The sequence below is a fragment of the Desmodus rotundus genome, chromosome 5 (assembly GCF_022682495.2).
Source record: "Desmodus rotundus isolate HL8 chromosome 5, HLdesRot8A.1, whole genome shotgun sequence".
NCBI lineage: Eukaryota > Metazoa > Chordata > Mammalia > Chiroptera > Phyllostomidae > Desmodus > Desmodus rotundus.
Window position 1 is genome coordinate 13869521 of NC_071391.1, and position 23330 is coordinate 13892850.

A 23330-nucleotide genomic window follows, 5' to 3' on the forward strand; every position below is an offset into this window, starting at 1 on the left:
TCTTGAGGAAATACTGGAGGTTATATTAATGTGCTTTTAAATTTTGTATCCTTAGTGTCTTATTGCTGAAGGCTTTTGTATTTAATTACTATTCAAAGGGAGAAAAGGAAGAGATTAAAGTTTTAGGTCTCTAACCTTTGACAGAATTCCTTTATATCTATATTCAGAGCTGATTTCTTGAAACATGTTTGGATCTTCATATTAATATGTGCTGGAAAATATTAATGATTTGTGTTAACTTCTCAAGAACTTTTGTACCTGGGCTTTTTTGTAGGCTCTACATATTCTTAGGGAATATAGCAATATATTCTGATCACTTTTAACTTTACCAGGAGTGTATTTTTGCTGCTTTGAGACTTTTCTAAAGAGGTAATCTGTTGAAACTGCATTCAATTTATTATAGACAGCTGTTTCTTAAATAGCATATGCTTTCTTCTTTGTGTGTATATGTGGCCATGTTACTTTATAGGCTTTCATGTAATTCTCACTTGTGTGTTAAATTTTTGAGCAGTTATCTTTTATAAGGATGTTGAAATAAACTTTTAAAAATAACTTTTATATTACTTGTGTATTAGTTCAGTCTTGACACTGGAGTGGTTGTCAACTCTTCCCTTTAGGGATAATATGTGAGATTCAGTCATCCTTTGGACTTTTTTGAAGCAACTTTCTTACACTAGACACTTGTTTGGAAGTTTGAATACCCCTCCATTTCTTTCTCCCTCCAATACACTGCAGCCGCCCTCCCCCCTCCACTTAAAAAAAGAAAAGGATAGTGAGCAGGTCTCATTGAAGGAAACTTCCCCCCTATATTTCAGAATCATCTATGGAAGTGTTTTTCTGCTTTTTTTTAAGTAGACAAAAAAGTGAACTGCTAATGTAGAAATGGGGAGGAGATGGGGCCTAACAGGTTGTTGATCTAGGCTTTATTTTGACTCTGGTTGTGGGCCTAGGGGAGAAAAATAACTTAAACACAGAAGCCAAAAAGATGGGTTTTGTTTTATTGTTTTGGCTGCATTGAGAATACAAACTGTCAGTACTTGAGGAGAAGGAGCAGCAGAAAGGAATTGATTTTTTTCTGCTGCAGATCCAAGTATTGTTAACCATGTGCATCGCTAAGGCAGCATACTTAGAAATCAAATGGTAGTTGATTTTTTCACTCAATTAACAGTCAGAACCTTAAACTGATTCTTAAAAAAATTTTAAATAAGTACCAAAAACTTCAGAGTAATGACAATAATTTCTTGATAAAAGTGGGTGATAGTAACCATGGCAACTGCTATCTCTGGCCTTATGGACAGTATGTTGTATTGATGAAGCTTCAGATCCTGTTGTAGCCTGTCACTTTTATGGTGAAATGTAGTGGCATGTGTTGCAGGTGATTTTTAGCTGAATTGTGTTGAATTTGTTTGCCAGCTTATCTTTTCTTGTTAAAAATTTCTTGGACTGTGTTCCACAGCATGTTTGTGAAGTGCTGTTGCCTGAAAATAACCCACCACCTGTGTTAGGCCTCCTGATGCAGTTTGCACTTAGTTCTTTCCCTGCCTCCTCCTTCAGTCTCGCAGAAAATAGGGGTGAGTGTAGAATCCTTATCCACATAGATGGCAACTTTAATTACCTGCTTGTGTTTGGACATGTGATTGATCTTTTATAAAATCTTTGTTTTTAGAAGACGTTAGTGGATGAGAGAAATGGGTCTATAGTTGGAATATTTTTTCCTAAGTGTTCTTTCCAGAAACAGGTGTGTGTGCACGCAAGTAAGTGTGCACACTTTGAGTGAGGACTTAACAAAAGAGGAACTTAAGTTTTTTTGGTGTGTGTGATAGTGTTTGGACATGTATTACTATAGGAATCTATTTCCTAGTGGGTGGTATTAAAGTATGGGAAATGTTTTCTTATAAGAATTGTCCTTAAGAAAAATCATTTATAAAACATAACTTGAAAGTCTGTTAAGAGAAAACTCAGTAAAGCAATTAAAATCTTTTATTTTGGGAGTAGAATAGAGAGCTTTGAGATGCATTCAAGTAAACTTTAAGGAGATTGTTTCAAAAATTATGTTTTTAAATATAATTTTGAAATTCTATCAAACTTTTTGTTTTTTAAGCATTTCTTTGATATGCCTATCTTGTATATGGTTTTTCTAATGTGAAAATATTGAGCTAAATTTAAATTACTTTTTTCATTATGTGTTAAAGAAATTGTACCAGAGCAGAACACAAATGAATTAGATCTCAATTTGACTAACCCTGATAAGAAGACTTAGTCAAATTGTGCTGGATGGTTCACACTTTGTTGAAACTTAACTGTGTAGTGAAGAAGTGGTGTTCTTAACTACAAGTCCCAGGATGCACTGCGGGTTTGGGTTTTTTTCTTAACTCCAGAATAGAGCATTGCATGCTGGGTCTTGTAGTTGATTTAAACAGCACAGGGAACCCTTTCCTCTTGTCTACTCCATTTTATACACATCTTCCCAAGCCTGTAACAACTTTCTGCTAAGTAAAGTTTGCTTGCTAATATCATGATGATTATGCTGCTGACATTCTAAAGTGAGTCTTCAGAAACATCTTAGTGTTTTAGTTTACCTTAGATTAGTTTGTTGTTTTTTACCAGCTACTATAAGATTTATATGTAAAATAACAGATATATAGGTGTATATATATGTCTGTGTATATATATTGAAAACTTGACTTAGCAATTGTAATTTTTTTTGTCTGTGATGATATAGGTCTCTATAATTACAGCATTACTGATTGCTAGTATAGGCCTTGGGAAGCCTATAATTGTAGGGCCTGATATGTATATGCTGTTCTCTTTTCTTTGAATGGGGACAGTTATTCAGTAAAGTTGGATAGAAGGGTGTTTTTTTTAGTGCCAGTATTTAAGTTCAGAGGTTTTTTGAGTCTTCTGTAATAATTGTCAACATCTCAAATCACAGTACTCTTTAAATGAAAGACTGATTCCCCAAAATAAATGTGGTTGTAGTGTAAATTTAATACTTAAAATATGGTCTGAAAGATAGAGAAAAAGATAAGGTTTCTTTAATAATTTGCTTGTATTATCATTTATAAATTTAAATTTCTGTTCTTCTGAGGGCTCTAATACTTTATTAATTAATATCAGAGTGTTGTTGCAGGGATTGAATGTTAAAAATCTGTGAAAGTGTTTAGCACAGTGCCTGGCACATAACAGAGCTTCAGTAAATGTTTAGAATTAGCAGCAGCAGCGGTGATTATTGTGATTAAAAAATACCATGCTCTATATTTTTTCTCCTCCTGTCATATTATTATTTGATCCGAAGCCCAGGCTGTTCTAACACAAGACCTTGAAATTTTTCACCTATGGTAATGATGTGGCAATTCCTTAGAATTTTTTGCTGTAAATAAAATGTCTTTGTACCTTAATTTCTCCCTAAGTGATTTATGCCCAAAGTAGACAACCAGCCAGTAGTAGCAGCATTTTGACCACATTCAGTTCTGCCTATTCAGTACCCCTTGCCTCTGCACCATAGCCTTTGGTTGACTTTGGAGAGTTTAGAAGATAAATGAAAATTTCTTTGTTCATACTGTTTGCACTGGTAGAATATCCAAACTAGTTGATGAGTGAAAATAAGATGCTGCAAAAATGCTCTTCGTGTCCCAGTGTGTGTAACCTTGGAAAATTTTTGTTGTGTTTAGAGGCAAGGGCCAAGCTATCACCACAATTCACAATGTTACAGGATTGATGTAATTGAGGTCAGTGAGCAGCCCCAGAAAGAAAATGTAGTTTTAAGTCTGTGGGTTGTACTTAAAATGTTAGGTTCAAAAAAAATCATATGTCTTTTACATTTTTTTCCTTTTAGGCTGTTCTAACTTCTTTTAGGCTCTTGAATTTGTAGGGTATTTTTATCTGCATGGCTAGTCTCTTTTAGCTTTTTGAGAAGAGAATGGGACACCTGGGAATATTGAAAAAAGTAAGCATAAGTTGCGATATATGTGCTTTAATTTGAGTGTATGCAGAAGCAGGGAAATGCCTTTCTTACCTGTTTGACCGGTATCTACTCCAGCTTTTTCTCTTGTGCAAAGTTCCTCGAATGTTATCGTTGAGGGCTGCCATATTCATTTACGATAACTCTGCCTTTAGTAGTAATTATTTAACTACTTGGTTATGCAACAAACCAAACCTCTGTAATAATATTAACCATCCCCCCCAATAAATGTGAATTGAAATTTGTTAATGTTTGTATATTAAGCATTAGATTTTTTAGACATGTCAATATTTATAGGATCTGGTCTGATATGCATCCAAAGTACCATTATATACCAGGTATTATGAATGGTTTGATTTAAATTAACTTGTCTTTTAAAGACCTAATATTAAAATGAAATAAATTCATTCATTCCAAAGAAGTTAAATACAAAAGGCTAAATATAAAGGGAAAGTGGTCTATAGTATTAATTGGCCAATGCAGGAAATAACAGGTTTGGATGAATTTTCCTTATCTACATGTTATAGTTATGTGTACTTCTGAAATTCCTGAAATAGTGAAGTTGGAAATAAGGAGAGGAAATGAGCGTACAATTGGCAGATATGTGTAATTCTCTATGGAGTCCTCTGACACGCCTAAATTACTGATCACAGTTTTCTGTCTTTTTTAAAAATGAAATTTCCCAGGCCAGTGTAAATGAAACAGTTGTGATGATGTCAAAGACTGGCTTTAAGATCAGTCCTGTCACTAGCTGTGCATTCATTCACCCTTGCTGGGATTCAGTTTTCCCAGTGGTAAAATGGGCAAAATGTAAAAGCCTGCTTTACTGTGCTGTTAAAAGTCTTCGAATTCGATGAGGTAATATTCATGAATGTACTTTGTAGACTACAATAGTGTATATAAATTGAGTTTTTAATCATTAATAGATGGCTGGATTTTAAGGCATTTGTCCATGTCCTGTTAATAATGTTAATATTTTAAAAAGTTAAATATAAGAGAAGCATAATTGGGGATCTAGATCCCCCTACCATGGCTAATAGACAAGTTCTTACATGATCACGCCGTAGTTTTTGACAGTACGGGCTGACGCGCTTGCGTGCGCGTTTGTGTACACACAAACAGCATAAATGCACTGGTGTGTCGTAATGAAAAGTTTTACTTATGAATTTGTATGTTGAAAACAATTTTATGTGTTGTTATATAAACTTACACAAATATGTATATTCTTAGAGGAATGGCATAGACATAAGACTAAATGTTTGGCAAGTTACGAAGTTTTTGTACCTCAGGGTTGTCTGTTGTTATAATATTAATAACACTGATGTAACATTTACTGAATATTATGTGTAGTGCTGAGCCTTTTTACATATAGGATCTCATTTAATTTTTAATCTTCACAGTAACATTCTGAGGATTTACTGTTATTTCCCTACCCCCATTTTACAGATGAGGAAATAAAGGTTTCCATGGAATCACATAGGTAGCAAATGATACAATCTAAATTCAAGCCCAGGTTTGATTTCAGAGTCTCTCCTCTTACGTCATACTGCTATACTAAACTATATAATTCCCACAGAAAGTGAATTACTAAATAAGTTTTCAATTTACTGAAATGGCCACAGCAATGAAGTTATCATTTTGAGAAAGTTTCATACTGATTTTGGTTTGGGTTAGGTTGAATATTTTGAAAATAATATGCATTGGAATGGAATGAAAATAAAGTCATAATGGGATATGCCCATCACTAAGCCCAGTGCCTACCTAGTAGGGAGTAGGGTCTACTGTCTGTTTCTTAAAAGTTGGAAGTGTACACTTTAGCATGGCAGATTATTTTATACATTTTCATAGTAGATGCAGATATGTAGTTTACATTTGCTATTTCAATTAGTCCAGTGTAATTATCAATATTGTAGAGGATTTATAATATTCCTCTTAAGAAATATAGATATATATAAAGTAGAAAATTAAAGTTATCCCATTCTTATTCTGTAAGGAAAATTCTTTAAATTTTCCTGTGTATTTCAAAATGTATATTTTAAAAAAATAAATAGAGCCCTGGTGTGGCTCAGGGGATTGGGTGCTAGCCTGTGAACCAAAGGGTAGATGGTTCAATTCCTGGTCAGGGCACATGCCTGGGTTGTGGGCCAGGTCCCCACTAGGGGGCGCGTGAGAGGCAGCCACACATTGGTGCTTTTCTCCCTCTCTTTCTCCCTCCCTTCCCCTCTGTCTAAAAATAAATAAATAAAATATTTAAAAAATAAATAGAATTATACCATAATACTCTCTGAAATCTACTTTTTTCAGGTGACTATTTTTAAAACTTGCTATTTTTGAAAATAAGTCTCAGGTGGGAAGTGGGAGTGGAGTTGGAAGGAGAGAGGTGGTTGAGACTTATGCATTTAAGATTATAAACCTAATGCCCTAAAATGATTATTACCTATGGGCAAAAAGCATTTTAAGTACTTTGTATTTGTGCCTAATGCCTTAGGGATAGTCATTATTATTTTTAAAAATTCAAAAATTGTTAACCAATTTAAAACAACAACATTATTTTCTGTCCTGAGCAAGTATTATAATTTAGGAAGCATCATTTTCAGAATTAAATTCTGCTAGGTTATTCTGGTAGCTACTTATAAAAAGATGTGGTTTCAGATAATTTTTTTTAAACTGGTATGTCTCTTCTGGGTTAAGAGACATTCATTCAATATTTACAAAGTAAAATAGGGTTTTAAAACTAAGAAAATACTTGTAATGTTTTAATTAATAGAAACTCAAGCCAGTACTGCTTAATCACCATACAGATGCCCTGCATAGGAGTTAGTCCTGGTGCTCACAACCTTAATGTGTGATAGTGTCGGCTGACCTCACCCTCATCCACCCTCATCCCTGTCCTTAACTCAGCCATCACCAAATGCTATACTGGTAACCCAGCAGTTTTTAAAGCAGAAAAAAGAAAAGGAAAGAAAAGAAAAACAGGATAAATGATTGGACATGCCAATAATTTATGAAGTGCCAATGATTTGCTTTTTCTGGCATTACATTAAAAAAAAGATATAATCTGACCCTGGCTTTGAGAGTTTTAACTTGTTACAAAGACTATTAGTCATAATATATCTTTGTAATTTTTAAATTAAAAAAATTTATTTCAAGGGGAAGGGATTAAAAAAATTTATTTCACAGGTAATAACTTTTTCATTATAGAAGTTAAAAAAAAGTCTAATACTAGAAATGCACTTGTTGTGTCTAAGGTGTTTTATGCTGCTTTAGACCCAAATTTTGTGAAGTGCTGAAGCCTGGCCTTGAAAGTCTTAAGAATTGGGTCTGATGGGGTGTGGCAGTTTACTTACAATATAGTCAAAGTTTTAACAAGCCGAGTTAAGAGTATTTCTCATTGGTAGCATTCATATATGCTTTTCATTTTATGTGGCTCGGACCATGCCCTATAACATTTTATTATTTCTTGTAACAGTCTTGTAAGTGTATGAAGGCTCAGTTCATGTCATGATGGTAAGGCGAGGCAGAGAATTTGAGTGCGTTAGTGCCAGAACCTAGTTTTCCTGACTCTAGTTTTAGTTTGTCTTCTTAACCTGTAGTCTCCAAACTTTAAAAAATTATGGCCACCAGTAAATGTTATTTCTATATAATTTTCTGAATCTAGTATTTTACGTATGTTATAAAATGTACTAGAAATGTGAAATTTAAAAAAGGATGAGCTTTAAAAATAAGAGTTATAATCATTTTTTCTCATGGCCCCCTTCCTTCCCCAGGTGGGTGTACCCACTTAGAGACTGCTGCCCTAGGTAGGCCATTCTTCTGTAGAAGAGGAAGCCATGGGGGCATCTGGAGGACTGTTGGTACAAGGTGTGGGGCTTTAAGTTGGAGTGATCTTTTGCAGCTTTTTAATGTTAAAGAAACAGCCTTTCTTTCTGAGGAACACTGAAAGATTGAGAGTAAAGGAGAGTAAAGGCCTTGAGAGAGGTGAGCTTTAAAGACAGAAATGTAAGCTTCATTTGTTTCCTTTCCAGTTGGCCAAGGGAAAAGGCTGCCTGCCCTGACAGCTCCTGCTCCCACTATGGAGATGGCAGTGCCTTTCCTGTTGTTGTTAGGCAGTTTATAGAATGCAGGATAGCTTGGTAAGCGTCTTCTCTGTGCCTGATGTGACGTAACATTGTGAAGTATGCAGCATGCATGTTAAATACAACTGGTTGTATTTGGCTTTTTCCTGCAGCATGTTTGAGGACACCTTAAAAAGCAATTACCACCCGATAGAGTTGGATATGTGAAAATTATTGAAATCATCATTTCATGGAGACCAAACTTTGTAACTTGAATTATTCTCTTTAGTATTTGTTTACTTGGCTTCTTTCCCCCTTCCCCCCAACCCTCCAGTACCTCAGAGCAGAATTCTTTTTCTGAAAGGAACAGATGCTGTTAACTTATCAGGACCCAATAGTAAAAAGCCTACCAAAATCTTTGTGCTGCTTATTTTCTTTATTTAATCTATATGCAAAGTATATTGTAATTATTGCTGTTAGAGGGTTTTAAGCTGCTGGTTCCTCTCCACCCCTTTTGTGCTCAGGGGAGATAGATTAGGAATGCCAAATTGACAAGTTGGTATAAAGAAATAATGACCACTGAAATAAAACAGTAGTTCAAATAATAAGCAAAGCAGATACAAATGTAGAATGAAAATATCTTTTAGTAAAATGTTAGCATTCTGTACTTGGAACAGATGCCACATTAATTCAAAAGAGAGCCCAGAAAATGTGGCAACTTCACGGTGTCAATGGAGGGAGCCGCAATAGTTCCTGTTCTCGTTGTGTCAGGTTCTCAGTATCTCCAGGTCTAGCCCTGCTCTGTGTATTTGTTTTCTGTGTGTATTACATATTAATACACAAATGTTAGGTCCACGCTTGATATTTTATTTATGTAATTAAATACATTACCATACTTACAGACGTTAGGGTAAAAAGTCCAATAACTTGTTATGCAACAGTGATGGTTCTTGTCTTAAGTATGCATATTAAGATAGGCAGAATCTGAGGCAAAAATGGGCTTTTCTCTGCACCCTTCAAGGCACATTTATGATAATAAGATAGTCATTCTAAGAATTGAGTCTGTCAAAGAGGCCCTGGTGGTTTTTGAATGTAGAATTTGGACAAGTTGCAAAACTATGAGAGTTTTGCATTTTTTTCTCATTTAAACTTGTAGTTATCATTGGACATTTGTTATGATTTTTAAGTAGCTTGAATTCATTCATTCCTTTTGTGATTTTTTTATGGTGTTTGGAAAGGAGAAGAAAGGGTGATGGAAGGGCACTGTGCACACTTGGATACGTCCAGAGTGACATTCTTTTTATAGAAGGTTGCACTGGGACATCACTGAATTGCCTGTTCCTTTCTCTGCATGGCTAGTGTGGGTCTGAGAGTGGAGAGAGATGGGCTTGGGGGCTCTTAACCAGATTTACAGGGTGCGACTTCCTGAACAGGGCAATGATCTAATCACCAGGGGCGTATCCTGTGTGCCTGTAAAGAAGTATGGTGCGCATGCTTAGAATAGCACTACAGTTTTCTCTCAATTAGTCAAACTGCAAAGGCTTACGATTTAGTAATTTTGTAAAGGTTAAAAGTTCTGTTTTCATGCAATTCAAGCTCAGGGAGATTTTTTGCATGGCAGTACAGTTCAGTGGTTAGAGAATATCCGCTCTGTAGCTGGAGCCAGTCTGGGGGGGCTCAAACCCTGGCTTTGCTCTGTATTAGCTCTGTGATCATGGCCAAATCACTTCACCCTCTGTGCCTCGGCCTCCGTTTCTTCATCTGTGAGATATGAGTAAATAATAGTATCCATCTTCTGAGGTGGTTATGAGGAATAAGTGAGTTCATGTGTTAACTATGAGAAGTGCCTGACACCTAGTAAGTGCTAAATAAATGATAGCTGCTACTGGATATTATTACTTATCTTTAATTCTGGACTCCTTCTCTTCTCAAGGCTTGAGAAAAGTGTTGCAAAGTGGGGGAAGAGCCTTACCCTTGGGGTCTGACTTCTGGGGTGGAATCGCAGTACAACTGCTTAAAGTAAATGTGTGACCTTGGACTAACTTATGCTCCCTTCAAAAAAGATGTCTCCAGTGCATGCTGTATACCAAGCACTGTACTGTTTACTTGGACTTCAGTTTCTTTATCTGTGATACAGGGATGATCATATCAACCTCCTTGGATTGATGTGAAGATTGATTACTCTTTAAGACATTTGATAAGCAATAACGCCTATTATCATTATTACTGTTACAGTCCCACTAAAAGTTTATGGGGAAAGAATAAATATGGAAAGAGCTTAGCTGGAAAGGAGAGTGTTTTCCTGAAATGTCATGGTGAGAAAAGGTGTGGATGGGAAAGTGTATCTAATGAGTTTTTGTTTGTGAATACCTCTAAGAAAGGTAGAAAATAAATGGGAATATGTCAGATTAACAGAGACCTTAAAAAATATTTCACAGTACTTTTTTAAAACCCTTAGTGATACAAGCTTTTTTTTGTACAAGATATTGATGCAGCTTACAGTAGGTCACTTAGTGTCAAGGTAGTAAGTAGTAGACTAGTCATTGTAACTCAAAAGTCCAAAATACTAATTAGCTGGTCAGTCCATTGGGTCTGCTGCTCAGGACAAATTGTGTGTGTGTGTTTAATTAACCCTTCAGAGCACATGCTTGGGTATAGTAGCTAATGGAAACAATTGTAGAACCCCAGAGATACAAAAGTGGCATACAAATCCTTTCTGGTAATGATGGACACAGTTTTATTTGCCTTTTGATTTGGGCATTTTGGCTTTGTGAAATTTCCTTTCATCTGGTGCCTGGTCTTTCCTTATGGTGACTATTTTCTTTTTATATTTAACTATCAGGTTTTACCTATATCAGGTTCTAGAAACTGGGCCCAGGAACAAGTTGATTATGATGAAAGCCACTCTTTAAGTTTCTGCCTTACAGTAATCTCAGAATTAAGGGGGTTTTTTTTTTGCTAAGAAATTTACATTTTTAATATATGCATTAGTATGTTTATAGGTATAGGTCTGTGTATGTGTATGTATGTATCTATCTGGTAAGAAAAACCAGGAATTGAGGAAAGGGGAATGATCATTAAGTGTGAAATAGAATTAATTTTGTTCTTTCACTACTAATTTGGATCTGAAACTTTTTTGATCTTTATATCGTTTTTTTTTTTTTTTTTCTGGGATTCAACAAATGTATTTGTAGTAGCTTCTCAAAACATCCTGAATATGCTGTATGTTATCACTGGTGAGCATTTGAGTTAAAGTGGAATATGGTTGACCCTTGAAGAAAGCAGGTTGGAACTGTGTGGGCCTGCCAGTATGCACATTTGTCTTGGCCCTGTAGAAGGGGACCTACACAGCTCAAACCCAAGTTGTTCAAGGGGGAGCTGGAATAGCTTCCACTGACTTTCTGTTCTCCTTTACCAGCTGCACCGTATGATAAAGGTTTTGTAGGTGGATGGAAGTATTTACTGTATTTTATTTTTGTCTTTGTGCCTAAAACATTGTTTCTGCTCTCTGAGCAGAAATTCCAACAAGTTTATTTTGATAAAGTGCTCAACATATATTTTTAAAATTTAGCAATTTTAGAGCAGGCTCTACAGTTTTCTTTTCGTTAAAAAACTGCAATGTTACTTTACAATAGCCAGAGTGGTCAGTAAGTAAAGCTTTGCAGTTTTAGTGTTAAGTTTACTTCAGCTTATATGCAGGGCCTATAAAAATTGCTTCTCTTTGGTAAATGAAAGTGTAAAAAGTTTAGAAGTTATTTCATTTTAATGAATGCAGTAGTTAGAAATAGACTCTATGGGGTCTTTGGAATTGATTTAAATAATTATGTTATTTGGAAATCAGTTTGCCCCTGCCTAATTTGTAAAAGGTGGGGCCGCCACCTGTGATGGGGCTGAACCCCTGTACCCCTTGTGTGGGAACTGTCCGGCTCAGCAGCCCTTCAGTGGCTTCACAGAGAGCTTCCGCGTCCCTGGTGCACACTGCCTTTCCTGTCCTCCCTTTGTCCAGGCGCTTCGCTGTCTCTGCTCTGTGTGCCTGCTACCCCGTCTGCTGCTGTTCATCACTTCCTCCAAAGCTACCACTGTCTCATCCTATTTCTCTTAAAAACAAAACACCACTGTAATTGTTAGTTTTTAAACAGAGAGCTGTTTCCAAGACCTTAAGGCTTTAACAGTTTGTGGGTCTCCCCATTTTGGGCCCTCAGCAGGAGTTGAGTTGTGAAGTAACTGAGTGTGGAACATTTTTTCATCTGGACTAAGGGAGAGAATGGAAGACCTTTTTACCTCAGAAGTTGCTGTATTTTCTGGTAGGGGATGAGGTTGGGGTGTAGTGGGGGAGTGGGCAGTTTGTTACTTAACCTAAGATAAGGGAAGTAGGAAATATTAATTTACTAGATTGCCCTCTGTAGTTCAGTGGACCTATTGGAGAAGAAATTGGAAATGTTGGTGTTGCTGATTCTGAAATTATTTTGATTTAGTAATTGAGAGGACTAGTAAAATTTAGTTTGTAAAATACAAAATATGACTATGATACCTTATTACTTATTGACTGTTTACATTTCATTAGTTGGTAGTTGCAAAATGGCAGACCCTTTACAGATTTCTCCTAGTGGTTTTGAACTGTTGACTGAATTGTTTGGTAAGAAACTAAAACTTGAAAATTAGCTGTGGTTTCATGTTAAGTTAATGGCTATGTTGGATTTCAATTCAGTAGCTTCATAAGATCTATACCAGGCATTTCATTCATTATCTAATTACACATAGAGACAAGAGCCTTAACTTTATAGGATTTTTAAAAACTTATTTTTATGGAAATGTAAAAACATACACAGAAGTAGAGTGAATAATATTAACGAACCCCACCGACCTGTTACCCAAGTTCAGCAGTTACTAGCATTCTGCCAGTCGTTAACAGTGTGTGAAGCGTACACAAGTTAAGTAATTTTGTTTTTAAACATGCAATTTGAATAGATATGTTGGTGTACTCGAAGAGTGCGTGTGAAAATGTTAACTCTTTCCATATATTGTAAATTTAATACTGTTAGTCACCTTTATGGATAATTTTGCATTCATTTGTCTTTTAACTTATTGAAGAGGAAGATGAGCCACCACTGACTTAATGGAGAACCACATCTGCTGTAAAGATTTTAGTTTTCTTACACTTTATGAGTTGCATTTTATTTTATGTACACTTGGCTCTCTGCAGCTTTTGTATGGGCCACCGATAGTGGTCATTTCTAGAGTATGTAGGGCAATATTTAAGTCAGCTTGAAGTTGGAAATCACTAAATCTTGTTCTGCACTCTCATTCTGCATGTTCTATTTCTATTTCAGCTGAGTGTATGTATTGATTGACTAAGGAGTACATGTTATAACTCATAAATAGTTTGTTAAGGAGGGAATTTTGACTGCCTGCTACCCCTGGACCTAGTAACAGTGATTAGGAAGGTAAGTTATTTGCTCTCCTGTTTGAGCCTCTTTGGAAGGGTAGTAAGTTGTGTGTGTGCCTGCGGTTGTGGGCCTGTTCATTATTAGTCACTACAAGGTGATGTTAGCCTTAGTTCTTAAGTCCTTGCTTTTATTAGTTTAAATTAGACCCATAGGGTTAATTATTCCACCTTAATGCATGGGGAAGCATAGTCTTTGGGAACTGTGGATCTAAACCCCTGTGCAGTGCATTGAAAAGGCATCTTGAATGTTATGATGCTGTTTGGCATATTTAGTTTAGTGCAAGGAGTGTGCTTATTTAACAGGACCCTTAATAAGCTCCCCCTACACCAAAGGTAAATTTTAAAAATTATACTTAGATGACTTTGTAGTATTCCCCAGTAGAGTTCATCTAAAGCAGCCAAACCTTTCTAAAGTAAAACTTATTCCTTTAACCGGTATTCATTTAAGTGGGTTTCTCTGTTCTTGGTTTCCATGGAAATAGCGAACAGCTAACGTTATTTATAAGGTGGAAGTAAAATAGGGTGCCTAATGGGACCCCATGCTGCTCTGATGAAGAGACTTAGGAAAAAAATCCATGCTCATGGGATTTTTTTTTAAACAAGGTTAATGGAAGCCCTGATTTCAGTCTTCTGTAACGGAACATATTTTTGGTCTTAAAGGCCAGCATTAATATCAAGCAAACTTCTTTGGTCTGTATTGCTTTCACTTTCAAGTTGTAGGACCGCTTACTCACCAGCATGATTGAGGCTGTATGCTTCAGACTCCTGCTTCTTTGTGGTTTTTGTTTTAAAAGTTAAAATCCCCAGCACATTGTAGCTGTTTCAATTTCTCATTGACATTTCAAAGTACAGATAATAAGCTAAATGTTCATTAATGATAGCAGTGATGATAAAGAATCAATATCTTGGAATACATAGATTTTTTTTTTAATGTGAATGTTAATGGAACCATTTTTAGTTTTCAGGCCTTAAGTCAGGGTTCTTTTTTATTTGTGTTGTGGAGCGAAATCTGTGTAGTCAGAGAGAAGATTCTAATTTTCTTTTAGTGATAGAAATGGCAAAAATTTTAAATTCTCTCTCTTTTTTTAAATGGATTATTTCCAAAGCCTTTTAATTGAAATAAATGTTAATTCTTTTAGTCTTTGTGGATTTGGGATAAACCTTGGCTTTTTCCTCACTCCTTCGGTAAGGCCTACTCTTAGTTTTCTAGGCCTACAGCAAAGCCTTGTATTTCTTAAGCCCTTTCAAGTGAAAGAATATCATTGCCTTTGTGTTTGTGTTTGTCATTGGTGTGTGTGTGTGTGTGTGTGTGTGTGTCACTAATTTCTCTATAGCCTGAAAGGCACCTGCTCATTTTCCAGCCTGGTGAGTACAGCAGTGCTATATTGAGACGTGAGGCAGTATGGAACACAATAAGGTGCTATAATTTTTATTTAGTTAGTTTTGGTCGTCCTTGGTAGCTCGTGATCATTATCCATTTGTCTGGAGTGCTTGGTGATTATTCCTGGCTCTCAGTGCAGCAGGAGTTTGCTTCTGTGTTTTAGAAGCAGGGATTGTAGTGTACTTGGGGCTCCATCAGGGGAGGAGTTTTTGTTTTGTTGTGTGTGTGCTTCTTTGGACAAGCTGCTGGCTGCAGTGGGTTCACTGTGCTCTGATTTTAAAGATTTGGTTGTTTTAATCCTGTTGTGTGAGGTATTTTATCTCCAGCAGTTCACTAGTTTCTTCTGTGCATGTTAGTGCTGTTTTATAAAATTTCTTTAATGTGTTAATTCTTTTAGTTTAGCTTTTTCTTTTATTTTTTAAATCAGGTGTTTACCAGTGACCTTCCTTAGTGACTTTTACTTGAATTATCTTTGTGCTTTAGAGACATAGGAATTTGGGTCTATTATCCCATTTCTGAGAGAACAACTCCCAGTAGTTGCAGTTAGTGCAGTAGAAAGGGTTTCCGCAGGTGCAGTGCTGGGCATTGATCCTCCTCCTCGGTGCTTATGATTTACGCCCAGAACTCCCATTAGTGTTAATAGGAGGCCCTTGCTTAAATCCCTGTATACCAAGATAGACCCAAACTTTTGTAATGCCTTATAGATACCCAAGTTGTTGTTTTTGTTGATGACAAGAATTTTGATCCTGAGGTTAACTTATTATTAAGAGTTTGAGTTGTCTTGGGATACGGGGTGATTTACTAAGTCTGATCTATAATTAAGTTTACATTATGATGATTAGACTGGAAAACCATTTACAGCTTTGTGAGCTATAGATGTTTGTATATAAGGATTTTTGTACTTCATAGCATGATGAAAGCAAGATTTCTTTGTTTTCTCCTAATACTTCTCAAGTGCAAAATAAATGATTTTCCAAGGTTTTGTGTATGTTATAAGAGGTCTTAGTTAAATTTATTATTTTTTACTTTAGGTGTAAGCCTTCCCACAATTACTCTGGCCTCTAAGTCTTTTGTCAGCTAATGTTGCTCTCATTTTTCAAGCATGTAGAAGCTAATAATGTGTGCTCTCTTAGAGCTTGGACATTGCCGTCGCTGGTCAAGTATTAGATAATCACTGTTTACTATGCTTATCTGTGACTTGTGGGTTTTTATTACTTTCATTTATTTATTCACAGTCTGATGGAAAGATTTCTAGATTGAGAGCAGTAAACTGGGTTTTAGGCTGGGCCTTGCCTCTTATCTCTGTAGTTTTTGGCTAGTATCTAGGCTTCTTGGATCACCCTTCCCCCATGAAATGATAGTATGGATTTGGTACTCTGGGTTGTCCTTTCTAGGGCCTTCTTTTCTAGGTACTGCAGGAAATATAGGACTATAAAGCTGTGGGTCCTTATCCTAATTACCTATTAGAGTTTTCTGGGGGAACTTTAAAAAAAATACAGATATCTGGGCTTAAAACCAGACAATAAAATTCAGAATTTTACGGATAGGACTGTGAATCTTTTTTTTTTTTTTTTTTTTTTTTAAGTTTTAGCTTTATCCTGATCTAGGTTTGAGAACTACTTGTACAAGGCATTATCTCTACTCCTGTGTGCGCATGCATGCATGTGTAGTCTAATTAGGGAGATAAGATATATAAGTTACAGTGTGAGGAGTATATGGTTAAATTCTAAGATGAATGAGAAAAATGATAACTATTCTGAGAATTCAAAGAAAGGGAGAACTGGGAGGTGAGGTGGTTAGGGAAAGTCTCCATTAGTAAGGACCCGGATGACTGAGTGAGGTTGGATAGGCTGAGAGAAGGTAAAAGGGTTTTCTTGGTATAGGAAAAAGAATTCTCAAAGTAAAAGTTTGGGGAGGGAAACAATTCTGATGAAAGGTTTAGTACTTATTTTAGTTTTCTAATCTTGCAACTGCTCTAGATTTTCTAAACATTTTAAGGGAGTGAGCCATGAAGTTATTTGGTGGAAGAGAATGTTCCAGCCAGAGGGAAAAACAAGTAAGAGACCCCTGAGAAGGAAACTTGTTTAGAGTTCTTGAAGTACCAAAAAGAGGCCAGTATGGCTGGAGCAGATTGAGCACTGGGGAGAGAGAAGGAGATGAGGTCTGAGAGTAGCAGAGGCCCAAATCGTTTAGAGCCTTGTGGGCCATTGTAAAGGACTTCAGCTATTTCTCTGAGTATGATAGGAAGGCACTGGAGGATTTTGATCCAAGGAGTAACCAGATCTGTCTTGGATTTTGAAAAGGTCACTGACTGCTGAGAGAATAAACGGTAGTGGGACAAAGATGGGAGAGGGGAGGCTGCTTAGGAGGCTGTTGTGATAATCTAGGTAAAAGATGATTATTTCTTGGACCACGGAGGTGGCAGTAGTGTTCAGAGTCTGTATGTTTTGAAGATAGAGGCAAGATAGGTATTGAATTGGATGTAGGGTGTGGGGAAAGAGGATTCAATGACGAATTTAAAGTTTTGGCCTGAAGGGATGGAGTCATCATCTGTTGATGTGGATGATTCTGAGGGGGAGGTTGAGGGATAAGTAGCCAAGAGTTTAGTTTTGACAAGAGTTGAATGGGCAGTTGGGTGTATGAGTTTGGAATTCAAGGAGAAGTTCTGGGCTGGAGATAAAAATTTGGGAGTCACCAGTATATAGATCCTTTTATAGCCATGAGCCTGGGTGAGATTATCTAATGGAAAGAGTTCTGAGAACTGAGCCTTGGCAAGTTCAACATTTTGAGGTTTTGAGAGATGAGAAGGAAACAGCAAAAGAAGTCCACAAGAGTGGCCAGAGAGAATAGGAGGAAAATCAAGAATGGGTGGTGTCTTGGGAGACAAGGAAGAAGGGGTTTCAAGAAGGAAGGAATTATCAACTGGGTCAAATAATACTGATTGAACAAGAAGTGAGGGGAGACTTTACTATTGGAGTTAGCAACTGGGAGGTCTTGGGTGATCTTAACAAGAACTAACGGAGGCAAAGCCCTATCTGAGTAGGTTCAGTAGAGACTGCTAGGACAGGAGCTAGGAGACAGCAGTGAGCGTGATGAACACGTAAGGGAGTTTGCTGTAAATGGGAGCGTGCCTGGACAATAACTAGAGAAGGATATGGAGTGAAGGGAGGCTTTTTTTTTTTTAAGATAGAAGAAACAGAATGATCTAGTAATGAGGAAAAATTGATGCTTCTTGAGAGTAAGGGGGGAAGTGCTAAGGGGAGAAGAGGGAAAGGTTAAGAGGGGTGGGGGCAAGACGGATGATTATAATTGGGGCCTAAAGGACTACATTGCATTAAGGAGGATTCTGCTTTTTCTTCTGAGCACTTATTTGCATTTAAATGTATTTCAAACTTACTATACTTTCTGTTTAGAAGTTAGGAAGTGTTTATAAAAAGCAGTAAAACTTATTGTATATAAAATTAGTGTATTAGCTTGGTATAGTAGAAAAAGAGAAGAGAGTGAATCTTCTGTGTAAGGTGACATTTTAAAGTGTGTTTGAATGACAATTATCTGTGCTATTCTAGTCCCTTATCAAAATTTATGATTGAGCATACACTATAAACTTAATCGTTCGAAATTTGTAGTGGGATGAGTTTTAGTCTGGTTTAAAACATGATTTACTATTGAACATTTTATTTTCTCTGCAGAATTTGTTTGTTTAATATACATTCCTCATGTCCAGAGGTTTTAGATATTACATTAAAGGTAATTAAGAAGTAGTTATTAATAATTTGATTTATTGGTGATATTTTAAATTTTACAGTTAGATCATAAACCTGAATGATTCATTTCTTTACCATTTCTAAGTCAAGCGTGTATCTGTGAGGATCTGAAGAGGTGAACAACCTTCAGTTTGCAAAAAATCAGGTGAAGTTATGTTAACAAGATAATATCTCTAAAGCAAAAATAATTTCATTCACTCCAATTTATATATTTTGACTGTATTTTTCAAGAACAAATCTATACTTTAAAAATTTAAGCAAATATTAAAATTTTGAACTACTTTAGCTAAAAGTGTCAGTTGTATGTGAGAAATTAAGTGGACTTTCGATCAGCTTAACATGAGAAAAGCAGTCTTGCATTTTAGACTTGGGTAGTGCAAAAAGTAAAATATTACATATAAATCTTTTTTGCTGCAAATTTATTCTTACTAAATTACAGAAATAAAATATTTCCTTTTTTTAAAAATTGATTTCCAAATAGTAGTCAATTAATAATCATTCTTCAGAAGAAACACTTTGGTTGTTCTGACACAGTGTTTAAGAAATCACTCATCTAAAAAAATAGTTTACTCTTTTGGGTACCTGGACCTCTTTCTGAATCTTATTAAAGCTGTGGATCCTTTTGCCAGAGTTTTCATACATACAGAATTTAGCATATAGTAGTGTTGAGTTGCCAAATGCCTCTGAAGCCCATTCCCAGGGATCCCTCAGGCATAAAGGATCTCAGGCTTTAAAACTTGCCCTAGATAGCTTACTGATATGATTTTTCTTTAAACATTGTATGCAGACTTTCCCAAAAATATTTGGCCAGTATTTATTGTAGTTTGTTTCTTAGAAGAGTAACTACTGCAGCTGGTGAAGCAGAAGTGAGGTCTAACGGAAAGGCCGGCTCAGTCAGAACAATCTCAGGGCCTGGGAGCTTTGCTCCAGCTACACTACCAGCTAGCTGTGTACTTCCGGGGAAGTCACTGAACCTCTCGGGCTTTCATTTCCTAGGTGATTTCTGTAGTCCCTGCAAGCAGTTTCATGATATCGTGGTAACATTCTTTACCAATTTGGGATTGACTCTGCTACTGCTTTTTGGGGAAATGTCCTGAAGATAAGGTGTTCATCCATTGTGCCTTTTTACTGAATATGACTTTTAAAAGGAGTTATGTGACTATACTTTTTCAAATGCCATATAAGTGAAAGTTAAAATCCCAACCCTATCTGATCACCTTGAGTATAAACATGTTTTAGATATTATGGGTATTAACCATTACTATATGTGTTGAAGTTATCATCCACAGTTCTGAGACTTGCTTTTTCATTCTCTTAATGTTTTTTGATGAAAAGTTCTTAATTTTAATTTAGTTCAAATTATTAGTCCTTTCCTTTTCATTATGTTTCAAATGGTAATATTTAACTCATTAACTGTTTTTGCCCAAAGTCATTCACTTGAAAAATAATTCTGTGGAAGACCGATGCCTAAGAAATTTTCCCCATAATGAAAAAGCTAACAAGAGAACAAACCTGCAACAGAGAGTTAAGGGTCCACTCAGTGAATTAATTCATTTAACAGATATTTACTGAGCATTTGCTGTGTGCATGGTACTGGTTTGAGTGCTACAGAGTCCTGTAGGTATCACTAATGTTAAGAATCCACTTTTTAAAACTGAGATATTATTAACATACAACATTTATTAGTTTTAGCTATACAAATAATTATTTGATACATATGAGTATTGTGAAGTGATTACTGCAGTAAGTTGAGTTAATATCCATCACCACACAGAGTTAGAAATTTTTCGTTTCCTTGTGAGAATCCACTTTTTAATAACCATATTATTCTACGGATTTTTGCATGATTTTTCTTTTGGTTGGGAGTCATTCTAGTCTTGGTGATTGAATTGTCATTTCTATGGACTTGAGGACTTTAAAAAGTATTGCTGCTAAAGGAAAGATAGGATAAAACAGCAAATTGAAATTTTTTTGGAAAGGAATGTTCACTGCATGAATTGGGGTTATTTTACTATAAGTTCGGTGTGACTAAACAAAAATTTATAATCTGGATGACATAAAGATTTTTTGAAATATCCCCTGAGGAAATGAGAACACTATTGGAGTAACATCAGTCAACAAACGTACTATGTTTAAAGTATAAGGACATACGTGTAGGTTTAGAGCAAGAGGCAGCGTTGATTGGTTGCCTCTCACACACCCCCAACCTGGCGCCTGGCCTGCATCACAGGCATGTGCCCTGACTGAGAATTGAACCAGCAGCCTTTCAGTTTGTGGATTGATGCCCAACCCACTAAGCCATACCAGTCAGAGTGGGAAAGTCACTTTTGTATTACATGGTTTACAGTCTAAAGTGGTGAGACTTTAAGAATATGAATGAAAAGTTTAATTAAAATTATGACTATACATATAAAATGCTGTGAACTTTAAAAGCCTTATATAAGACAAATCCATTTCAAAATTGATTGAAAAAAGGCCTTTTAAGTAGACCAAACTAAGGACCCATGATGTTAGGTCAATTTGTTAATACCAAGTAACAAACAATGAAGGTCATTTGTTGGGGATGAGCGTGTGTTTGTACATTGTTTAGGTGAGGTGCATTTCATTTCTCTGTGTCTCTCAGGAAAGGAAAATCATCAAAACTTACTTTTTCTTGTCTTGAAAAAACTGTGGAAAAGTGAAAAAACTGGAAAATCAGAGATTTTAATATCTGAATTTTTTCCTTGCTCTAAAAACTACCTCTCTCTTCCTTTCTTTCTTTTGGGTTTTAGCACTTTGGAGATTTTTTTGTATTTTGTTGTTTTCTTCTTAAGATCAGATAGAAACCTTTCAGTCTTCAGCTTTTGATGACATGTCATAAATCTGTGTTTGTAGTCTAATTCCATTTTTCTCTCTTTCCTATTGTAGGGAGCAAGAGTGCTGAAGGAGGGCCAGTTTCCCCAAAATTGGTAAGTACTTTTACCAGGCAGGCATAATGTGCCCGATGCTAGTTGTTCAGTGAATTTTTGCAAAAAAACTCTTTCTAGATATGAGGCTTTGCTGTTTGCATCAAATGAGAGTGAATTTTTGTCTAATTTCACATAGCTGTATCTCAAATGCATTTGTGTTTCTAATAATACTGCTAGGCTTGCATGTTCCTGCATTCGATAACCTGTTAAAATGTAAAGGTCCCCTTTGCCAAAAATGTCCTTAATGCAGTAGATAGAGCTGAAAATTCAAAAGTCAGGAAATTCAAAAGTTAAGGTTCCCATTGTGTTTTGTATTACTTAATATGCTATTAAATTTGATGGCCTTAGTATATGTGCAAAATGGCTAGGTTAATGTAACTATGGGAACCTTGACTTTGAAATGTGGGACTTGTAAGCATTTATATTCCTAAATTTAATGTTGGATTGGCTTAATGTCTGATACTACATTTTTAGTGTGTGTTGTTTTGTATAATTCTTAAAGAGGAAAAAAATAGAAATGTAGCAGTGTGGGGCATATAGGCAAACATTTTTTCTCTCAATATCTACTTTAAAATCTACTTTAACAGCTTATAAATCATCACACTTAGTCATTTCTTTGAATGTCTAATTCAAGATCACAGATTGCACAGGGCAGTCTAGTAGCAAAGGATCAAACAAATATTAACCTTATTTGGAGAGCATGTATAATGATAAAAAATTAAATTAAACAGGATAGTGGGTATAGCATAATCCCCTAATGCAAAGCTGTCTTTTTTGTTTTTTAGTTTTTAAATTCTGTCTCTTAAATAGTAATTAACTTAATGTGTGGAATAGATACTTGGTTAAGGCTTCTTTTTGAAAACTTGAGGTGTCTTTCTTATCTTGTAGGGATTGGGCTTTGAACATGAAAGAGAGGCATTTGAACCAGTTAACTTTGCATTTACTACCTTTTTATTTTACTTGCCTTTCTCTCATGGAATCTTTTTAAATAAATGATCAAGACCCAATAGCCCTTTACTCTGAAATGTGATAGAATCATTGAATCTTAGAGAAGGGACTTTAAGGGCCTTCTCTTCAGCCTTTTACCTGATGTAAAAGGCATTTTTTTTTCCTATATCCCTAACAGATTCTTATTTGGGTACATATTGAATACTACATTTTTAAAAATGTAGTGCATTATTTTCTGTAATGTATTTTGAGGAAATGTAGGTCCACAGAAATGAATAAATATTACTGAGGTTGGGTGGGGGTGGGAAAAATGTCTGTGGTCAAATAATTTGGGAAATGCTGCATTAAAGTTAAACAGGTTTCTTTACTGCAGGACTTCTCAGAACCTTTAATATGCTAATGTGCATTGTGAATCTCCAAGAGGGGGATATGATATGCAGCATTCTTGAATACTTCTAATGACAGGGAGCCCACTACCTCATAAGGTAACCCATTCCTTTTTCGTACAGCTCTAATCCTTAGCTCTTCCTTAAATTGATCTGAAATCTATCTCCCATAACTTCTACTTCTATTAAGTACTTACTGGTTATGCCAAGACCACCATACCCTCTGTGTTAACTTTTGTGTAGTAAATATGCATATGATTCTGGCCACACTAGTCTGGGCTATTTTTTTTTTAATCATTAAATAGTGTTCTGGTAAATGTGGGAACCAATTCGAAAATCTTGGCCTCATTTTCACTATGCTCTTATGCACTACTCTCCAGCCTCCTTCATTTTGAATTTCTGTGAGTTTTTAAATTCAGTTCAACATTCTGATTGTCAGGT

General features: G+C 35.9%; 1 protein-coding gene across 25 annotated transcripts in view; it reads left to right on the forward strand.

The window, feature by feature from the left end:
- The window catches only part of PHF21A (PHD finger protein 21A), a 174442-nt gene that overhangs the window by 5099 nt on the left and 146013 nt on the right, over positions 1-23330 (forward strand). For 14 of the 25 annotated variants that reach the window (XM_045194237.2, XM_045194230.2, XM_045194246.2 and 11 more), the window contains one exon: positions 21515-21555. The gene's annotated coding sequence lies outside the window, so the exon portion shown is untranslated. Of the gene's footprint in view, positions 1-1081; positions 2544-12221; positions 13461-18556; positions 18591-18692; positions 18753-21514; positions 21556-22876; positions 22989-23330 lie in introns of those variants that run through there. The other 11 variants (XM_045194233.2, XM_045194231.2, XM_053925045.1 and 8 more) reach the window with 8 other exon arrangements.